At 46.5% G+C, this 9,843-nt stretch overlaps 1 long non-coding RNA gene and 1 pseudogene across 1 annotated transcript; one reads left to right on the forward strand and one right to left on the reverse strand.

The window, feature by feature from the left end:
• Positions 1-3,284: 3,284 nt before the first annotated feature.
• On the reverse strand, positions 3,285-4,921 carry LOC110287288. Its single transcript, XR_002377198.1, has 3 exons — positions 4,839-4,921; positions 4,064-4,143; positions 3,285-3,591 (listed from the first exon to the last, which is right to left on the reverse strand). It is a non-coding gene; the product is annotated as an uncharacterized LOC110287288 (long non-coding RNA).
• Positions 4,922-7,322: 2,401 nt separating this feature from the next.
• LOC110287072 lies at positions 7,323-8,116 on the forward strand (annotated as a pseudogene).
• Positions 8,117-9,843: the final 1,727 nt, after the last annotated feature.

The raw sequence follows: 9,843 nt of genomic DNA on the forward strand, positions 1-9,843 counted from the left end.
TGGATTATAGGTACAGAGATTAACGGACGCTCTCTGCCCATCCTGGTTTGTGCTTCTGTTTGTTTGTTTGAGACAGGATCTCACTTTGTAACACAGGCTGGTCTGCAGCTTACTATGTAAGCTAGCTCAAGCTCACAGCAATCCTCCAGCCTCAGCCTCAGCCTCCCGTGTTGGGATTCCAGGTGTGCATCGCCCTGCTCAGATTATGGTCTCTTTCTGGAGCAAGGCCTCTGCGTCATAGACAGGCTTCACTTTGTGAAAATTCAGCCATGCATGTACGATGTATATTCCATGGCTCTCACATTTACATTAAAGTTAAAAACAACAACAACAACAACAACACAGAGGGCTAAGGCTGTAGCTCAGCGGTGGAAAATCTAGCATGTACAGGGTCCTAAATTCCATTCCCAGCAGCACAGAAAAATCCTCCCCCTTCAAGCCCACAGCAACAAAACAAAGTAGAGCACAATTCACGCAAAGTGACAATATCCATTTTTCAGGCACACAAACGAAGAGTCAGATATAAATTCACCCTCCATAGCCCTGAGCACTGCATCCAGATTTGTTAGCAGGCACTTCCAAGGGCAACTACGGTATTAGGCAGCTTATATTGTGTCCTTTCCTTTCTTTTCAGCTAAACCGTCATGGCGCAAACTGAGCATGCTCAGAGGCATTCCTGTCTATCTCTTTAAATTTTTTCAAACATGCGGTCACAACCTTACACTGAGTATGCCTAAACGTGTATTTCTTAACTGAGCATGCTCAGAAATGGCCTCCGTCATTGAGCATGCTCAGAGGTGTACTCCCCAACTGGGCATGCTCGGAATTGTGCTCCTTGCTCTTGCATATTTATTATAGGACAGCCCCTATATGAATATGTATAGACTCCTTGAACGTGAGCCTCACGCTTCCTTTGTTCGTGGGGACCTCGCTTTTCAATAACTCCCCTCCCTCGACTCTCCTTGCCTGCAGTGAATAATAAACCTTCTCCGTCTTTCAGGCTGAGCTTGTTTGGGCTTTGTTCTTACCACGACGTGATGTGAGTCCATGGCCTCTAGTTACAGGTTCAACCCGTTGAAGATTGAAGATAATTTGGGGGAAAAAAGATTTCATCTCTGCTGAACATGTGGAGACTTATTTTATTCCTCCCTGAACAGCTGTCCACGTCTGCACTCACCATGCCTTCTTTGCATATTTTTAGAAAAAGTATAGGGGAGGATAGTCACAGGTTATTAGCAAATACCATGCTATTCTCCTTTATTTAATTGCCTATTTATTTAAAGACAGGGCTTCATGTGTCCCTGGCTGGCCTTGAACAGCCAAGCCTCCTGTGTCTGGTTCTAAGTGTGGCAGTTCCAGAGATGCGCACTCAGACTCAGTTTCTCATACCATTTCCTATGAAAGGCGCCAGCACCTGTGGACCTTGGATCTTTGTGGACCCGGTGCCTCTGAAACCGAATTCCCTGCCTGGGCCACAGGGGCCACAGTAGCTCATATGGCTTGCCTGTGACATCTAAGGGATAGGACAGGTCACTAAAGGGCTTACCTATCACGGGGGAGGTCCTGGGTTTAATCCCACCGCCTCAGAACAATCACCACCAAATTGGGTTGGGGGTGTAGCTCAGTGGGTAAAGTGCTTGGCACCACGCTAATCCTCAGCCCTCCAAATAAAAGCCTGTGGGGAGAAAGGATCTCGGTGGAAAGGGATTACAGTGAATAAAAGAGAGAGAGAGAGAGAGAGAGAGAGAGAGAGGTGAGGGGGGGGCACACCTCTAATCTCAGCCCTGGAGAGGTGGAGGGTGCAAGCAGGACAATTAGAATTCAATGTTATATTCAAAGTAGTGAGTTCAAGGTCAGCCAGGACTCTGTGAGACTGTCTCAAAATAAAGACAGGACTTTAAGCAGACCATTGCTGCTAATATGTCACATAAGCACAGGAATACTGTTAACTTGAGCTCATCCCTGAACCCAAGCAAAACCAGTTCTACTTGTGATCCCACCGTTCAGAGGGGCCCACTGCAGTCCTGATGGTTTCTTTCTGTTGTCTATTGCTCCAGTTTCAAAGTTTCTAGGCAGGCACTCCCGCTCTGAACTTATCCCCCCAGGTAGAACTGGCACTCATTTTCACTTTCATTTTCATTTGGAGTGTGTGTGTGTCATGTGCACGGGTGCACATTTGTGTGTGTGTCTGTGTGTGTAGGCCAGACATCAGCTGTTGAGTCATTCCTCAGGAGTACCGTTCACCTGAGCTTTTTGAGCTAGGGTTTCTTAATGTTGCCAAGCCCCAGGGATGGATCCATCTACATGGTCCATCCTACACCACCACACCTGGCTTTTTAACAGATTCTGGGGCTCAGAGTCAAGTCTCCATGCTTGCATGATAAGCAGCTTATGAGCCGAGCTATCCCATTAGCCCCTGAACCATTTTTGCCTTTTAAACATTTGATTATGTGTGTGTGTATGTATATATGTACTTGACAGGGAGGTATTGTAGCACATGACTTTAATCTAGCATATGGGAGGCATTGACAGGCTAATCTCTGGGAATTCAAAGTCTATATAGTTTTAGGACAGCCACAACCCAGCCCACCCCATGCTCACAAGAAAGGAGAAGAAGGAAGGAAGAAAGGAAGGAAAGAAGGAGGGGAAGGAGAAGAAGAAATAATTTATTTGGGATTTCTGATTTCAGGGGATTCATGATTCAGGAGTTCGTGGTGGCAGAGTAGGAGTGCCAGTCACATCTTTAAACAAAAGCAGGAGGCAGAGACCACACTAGGGACCATTTGAGTCTTTTGGACCGCACATGGGGGACCAAGCATTCAAACATATGAACCTATGGAGGGTGTTCTCATTCCCACCACCACATCAATTCACCAAATTAATGTATATGACACACAGCAAAAGGCCTGTCCAGGAAAGCCTGTCCAGCACCCTTCACTGACATGTCAGTGCTCATCTCCAACTGCTAGGAGGCTGGGAAACTCTAAGCTGCAGGACTGGTGATGAGGAAGGCAGAGACAAGGGCGATCACGTAGGGATGTCTATTGCTGTTTCAGTGGTAGAGCGCTTGCCTAACATGCTTGAGTCCTGGGTTCTATTCCTAGCACCACACATGCACACAGAGAGAAGTCATTTGGTCTTCCATGATACTTTACTTGGAGTGTGAGGGCTCTTAATGGGAAAAGGTGGGCATTGTGGCCTATGGAAAGGAACTTGCCCTTGTTTTTAGGTTGATGTTCTGGTAATTAAAACCACCCCCCAAAATAAAACCAAACCCCAAATTCACCAATATATATATTTAAAATTTATCTCATTTGAAGCAATGCTGTTCTTTTTTAATTCATGATGTATTTATTAGGATAATTCCCCACTCATCTTGAACCAAGGTGCTTTGAATGCTGTGTCCTGCAGGCGCAGACAGCCTTGCTTTTTCTTCTGTAGGCTGACAGGGCAGTACAGCAGCCAACACACGAGACTGCCTTTTGTTTATGGCTGAAGACTGGGTTGATTTTATGACATCCTGGACACTTCACGGCCATTAATAGGAGTTGCAGTTCTGTATCAGGCCCCACTTCTGTTTCCTGTTCTCTTCTGGAGAGGGATAAAGGAAATACTTTGCAAAAGGCATATCCTCATAGGTCTGAAAGAAAGTAATGTATTCTCTAATAAAATTAGTCTTTAAAAAATCCAAGCAGGGGACTAAAGAGAGCTCAGCCATTAAGAGTATGTACTGCTCTTGCACACGTTCCAGATTCTATTCCCAGCACCAAAACGTCAGCTTGCAGCCGCCTGGAACTCCAGTTCCAGGGGATATGGTGCTCTCTTCTGACCTCTGCCTGCTCCTGCACACACACACACACATACTTACACAGGTACCCACACATATCCATAAAAAAGAAAAGAATAGAGAGATTACTTGCCTAGCATCGCAAAGCTCTGGGCTCAATCCCCAGTACCAAAATCAAAACAAAACAACCGGCCAAGTTGTGCCATGTGGCACATGCCTGTAATGCAGGCACTGGAGGATCCGAGGCAGGAGGATAGCCATGATTTTGAGACCAACCTCAGCTATGTGGTGAGCACTCAGCCAAAGAGTTTTTCAGGAACAACTGGTATGGAGCACAGTCTCTGAGGATGCCTCGTCTGTGGGAGAGAGAGAACATGTGAGATCAGGGACATCTAGAAAGGCCTAAGGGGGCTCAGAATGCTCAGGGTTAAGAGGGAGTTGAGTAGGATGCAAAGAGACCCTGGCTTTGGTCCCTAGTATTTCATAAACTGGGTGAAATAGTACACACTTTTAATCCTAGAACTCAAGAAGTGGAAGCAGGACCATCAGAAGTTCACAAGATGTCCTGCTGTGGGCCAGCCCTGAGGTATATAAAACCCTGTCTAAAGAAACCAAAACAACAAAAAGCCCACAAACAAATGTCAAAAGCCAGGCATGGTGGGGCACAGGTTTAGTCCCAGCACTTGGGACGGGGAGGCAGAGGCAGGAGGATCTACAAAGCAAGTCCAGGACAGCCAGCCAGGCCTATTACACAGAGAAACCCTGTCCCCGTAAACAAACAAACAATAACAACAACAAAACCAACCAACCAAAACAAAACATAACAGAAAAAATAAAACAAAACAAAACATGGAAAAACAACAACAACAGCAAAAACCAGAAAAGCCAAACCAAAGCAAACACCAGAAAGGCCTAGACAAGTGAGACAGACTCTGAGGTCCGATCTCAGCAAGCACACTGCCACTTAGATGTCAGCTTCAGGAAGGACCTATACTTGGGTGAAGACACTCATGACTCCAGATAGCTGAGTGACAAGGCTGGGCCAGCTCACCAGGCCACTGGAGAGGAAAAGGCCTCAACTAACCACTTTGTGTAAGGAGGGTGGATAGAGCACAGAGCTTTGAGGCCTCTGTTAGGAGAAGCAGGGGAGCTGCCTGGGTCCTGCCCAATGATTGTCAAGCATAAAGCTGGCTCTCATTAATCAGTAATGAAGTGCAGAAGGCAGGCATTGTTTATGGATGTTACCCTAGCAACCTGGGAGCAAAGCAGAGGAACAAACATTTCCGATTCCAGTTCCCTCTCAGCCCCCTGCATCATGTTGGCTTTTCCCAGCAGACACACTGACTGTCTAGATGGATCCTTGATAATAGGGTGGAGAGGCCACCGTGCCACCCTCCAGGCCTGTGTTTCAGGGCTCCTGCTTGTGTGAATCTTAGCTGTGGTGCCCTCAGCCACTTCAGCCTCCTTCAGGCTGTAGGGGTGCGGGTGAGGGTTAGGGAGAGTGGAGACTGGGTTGTCCTGCTCTGGTACCAGCTAGCTCCAGGTTCTCTTTGGTCTCATCAGTGTGTACTGCTATCGGCATCTGGGATTCAGCATCCCCAGAACCCTACCCTTCCCTCTGCTCCCCATTCACTCTTAGCTCTCCCCAGGGGACATATGGGAAAGCAAATCCCTCCAGGACATGGAGAGCCCACGGGCTTCTCATGCTAATCCATTGCCTGGTATCCCCTCTGCCTGAGTTTTTCCATCTCTAATCATTTTATGAATACGAGAGTCCATGTTCACCATCAGACATTCTGGGAATGTGGAAATGTGCAATACAGACCATTCTTTGTGATTCCACCATCTGGAAATGACCACAGCTCACTCTGGCTTATATCTGTAAGGATATGTACATATATTCTCAATAAGAACAATTACTGTTTAAAATTTCTCTTTGTGTGTGTGTGTGTGTGTGTGCACGTGTGTTGGAACTGTGGAACTGAACTTGGGGCCTCACACAAGCTAAGCCAGCAATCAGCCACTTAACTCTAGTCACAACCCTAAATGTTGTTTCTTTCTTTTTCTTTTCTTTCTTTCTTTTTTTTTTTTAGCCCTGGCTGTCCTGGAACTCACTTTGTAGACCAGGCTGGCCTCGAACTCAGAAATCTGCCTGCCTCTGCCTCCGAGTGCTGGAATTAAAGGTGTGCGCCACCACTGCCTAGCTAAATGTTGTTTCTTATTGTGGTAAAATACATATAATTTTTTAAACTTTTATTATTAAATGTTTAAACTGTTAAAATGTGAAAATTTTCATTTTAGCCTTTGTGTGTGTGGTACTGGGAATCTATCCCAATTTCTTATTATACATGCTAGGCAAGTGCTCGACCACTGAGCCATACATCTCTGCCCCCCTTCTTTTCTGTCTTACTAAATGGCATAGGTTGGCTTTTAACTTGTTATATAATCCAGACATTCTTTGACTTTCCAATTCTCCTGAGTAGCTGGTATTACCTTACCTGTCTAACTTTTTTTTTTCTTTTGAGTAGAGTAACCCATGCTACTCTCAAACTCATTATATAGCTGGAGGCCAGTCTTGAACTGCTGATTATCCTGCCCCCAGCTCCCAAGTGTTAGCTTTATAGGTGTGGACCACTATACCCAATAACGGGGTGCTGCAGAGGGAACCCAAAACTTTGTATGCTCTACCAACTGAAAAACATTTCCAGTCCTTTACATACTTTATTATTATTATTATTATTATTATTATTATTATTATTATTTAGTTTTTTGAGACAGGGGTTTTGTGTGTGTGTGTGTGTGTGTGTGGGTGTGGGTAGAGCCTTGGCTGTCCTGGAACTCACTCTGTAGATCAGGTTGGCTTCTGCCTCCTGAGTGCTGAGATTAAAGCTGTGCACCATGACACCCCATTGTATCTAGCCTTAAAAAGGAAGGGAGGCCATATTTGCCATGCCATGGATATATATTGAAGACAAATATTGACTTAACTGAGGTTCCTTGAATAGACAGTTTCATAAAGACAGACTGGAGAGCAGCGGTTGGCATGGAGGAGAAAGGAATTGGAAGTGGTGGAGACAGTGTAAGTTTGAGAAGATGAGAAAGGTTTAGAGATGAGTGGTCCTGAAAGGAACCTGAAGAAGATGTTGTCACAGAACCTCAGGTGGCAAAGGAGAAAAATGAAGAAGCCAATGGCAGGGTGATAGAGAAATGGATTTGCTGAAGAAAGCTGTTGCTCTCAAGCTGCATCCTGGCCTCTCACCCCAGCAGTCCTGGCAGGAACGTTCACATTATCAACCTCTAACTCACCCGGAGAGGGAGGCCCAGGGCTTAGTTAGCTCGGGAGGATGTGGAGCATGAGATGTTCATGGAACTCAATGGGCAGCTGGAAGAGCTGGATGCCGACAAAGCGGGGACCTCAAGGGTTTTCCACGGATTGGGTTTCACACCTGCCCTGCAGTGAAGGAAGCTGCAAGACTTCAGTGGTGGCTGGCAGACAAGAGGTGTTCTTGCCAGAGCCTTCATTCTTTGGCTCTTCATGCTGCTTCTGGATGAGCCTAGTAACCACCTGGACCTGAATGCTTGTGTGCGGCTGGAAGAGAAACGTTCAAGTACATTCTGGTCCTTATGTCCCATTCCCAGGCTTTCTGAATGAGCTCTGCATCAATATCATCCACATACACAAGAAACTGAAGTATCATATGGGTATGTTCAGTATGTAATTCCATCTATAATAATCTGGAATCTGGCATTGACCTGACACAGCAGTGGCTCTGGAAGGACCCAACAGTGCAGGGAACTCCACTGTTCTGAAGCTGCTAACTGGAGAGCTACTGCCCGAAGTTGGAATGATCTGGAAGCATTTTCATGTTACAATAGGGCATTAGTTACCATCACCACTTACAGGAGCAGCTGGACCTGAACCTTTCACCATTGGAGGACATGATGAAGTGCTACCCAGAGATCAAGGAGATGGAAGAGATAAGGAAGATCGTTGAGAGACAGCCTCATGGGGAAACAAAGGTGAGCCCAATCCAGAACCTGTGAGATGGGCAGAGTGTGTCTGGCCTGGCTGGCCTGGCAGAACCCTCACATGCTTTTTTTCTGTGTGAGCGTACCAGTAGACATGGAGACTACTGATGCCCTGGCAGATGCTCTCAATGAGTTTGAGAGTGACATGATGCTCGTCAGCCATGACTTCAGACTCATCCAGCAGGTTACGCAGGAGATTTGGGTCTGTGAGAAGCAGACAATCACCAAGTGGCCTGGCGATATGATATCCTGGCCTACAAAGAGTACCTCAAGTCCAAGCTGGTAGATGAGGAGCCCTAGCTTGCCAAGAGGATTTAGAACGTATGAGCCTTCTGCCAGGCTTGGATTAGGAATGCCGACTGAAGATGGCCAGCTGACACCTGGCCAATCACTCAAGACAGGACCCTGGGGCTGTACTCCCGCATTGTTGCAATAATGCCCCCAGCCTCTCCCCTCAGCCTGCCTTCGTTGCATCATATCTCCAGCAGGATAGCACCTGTCCATGCCCCACCCTCCTTCCTTTTGGTTCTGTCTTTCTGTACTCAGCTGGCTGTTCCCTCCAGACCCTTGCTGGTTACCTTGCTCAGAGAGATACAGCCAGGTGTACCAGGGTTAACCCAAAGGACCCAAGCCACGGTCTGGCCCTGGAAGGATTCAAGAGCTTAATTTTATGGGTTTGATGATGTTGGAGGAATACCGCCAGCCTATCACTCCTATTCACTATGGCTTCTGGTTTGGAGCGCTGGGCCAGGGCCTTAGTCCGGGTCAGTATTTTAATATTTATTTAATAGTGTATCTCTGTGTGTCATCTACAAAGTATCCAATAAAGAAAGAGGATATGCCAGGTGTGGAGGTGCATACCCTTAAGCCCAGCATTTGGGAGGCAGAGGCGGGCGGATCTCTATGAATTCAAGGCCAGCCTGATCTACAAAGCAAGTTCCAGGACAGCCAGAGCAGTTACACAAAGAAACCCTGTTTTCGGGGGTTGGGGAAAGATATACGAAGCCATAGTGCCCCCCTACACACACACACACACACACACACAGCATTCTTGAATCTGGGGTATAGCTCAGTGGTAGTGTATGGTTAGTGTGTGAGGCCCTGGGGTTGATTCACTAATTGGTAGCACCACAAAACAAAAGAAAATATGCACAACTATACTATTGTAGAAAATATTTAATCTCAATTGGGGTTTCTACCCCACTTTTGATAATTCAATTCCCAGATAAGAAGCACACACCTTTTATATTTATAGCAAGCCTTAACCAGCACTAGCATTGGGCAGATATCTACCCTTTAAGCTATTAGAATCTCTAACTCTAAAGTATAATTTGCCGGGCTCTGACGGGGCGGGGCTGATCTTTACAACTCACTTAACCCTCCTCTTCTTCCTCTTCCTCCTTCTCCTCTTCCTCCTCCTCCTCCTCTTCCTTGTGGTTCCCCTCTGACCCCAAGCCCCGCCTATCTCAGTTCTGCCCAGCTATAGGCTGTAGGCATCTTTATTCACCAATTAGGGATAACTTGGTGGTGGTGGTGGTGGTGGTGGAGTAAGGTCACATAGTGTCACTTGGGTCAAAGTGCAGATTCTCTAATCCTTGGAGCCAGGGGGCCTGGAGGGGAAGTATTTAGCATTACAATACAGAGCAGCTGGACCAAACCTCAATGCTACTACTGCGCTACATCCTCAGCCCCCAAAACTGTATCCTATGAAAGACCATCAGTTAATTTTGTTAAATCTCTCTAATTTCCAGTTTATTCCTGATGAATTTAACTCCTGGTAGGCAGGAGGGACCAGCAGGCAGATCCCCTCTTTTCCCAAGTCTCAGCGCTAAGAAAATGGCCTCTAGGATCTATTCAGGATCCTGTTGTGCTTCTAGCCCCCAACCTTGGAGCTACCGTGTTTGCATTCCACTAAGCAACTTCTGTTGTCTAAAACTCACTATCCTATCTTCCCCTCCCACTTGCCAATGTTTCCTGGCTCCTGGAACTGGTCTAACTGCCCTTTCTAATGCTGACACTCTTCAATA

The sequence above is a fragment of the Mus caroli genome, chromosome X (assembly GCF_900094665.2).
Source record: "Mus caroli chromosome X, CAROLI_EIJ_v1.1, whole genome shotgun sequence".
Taxonomy (NCBI): domain Eukaryota; kingdom Metazoa; phylum Chordata; class Mammalia; order Rodentia; family Muridae; genus Mus; species Mus caroli.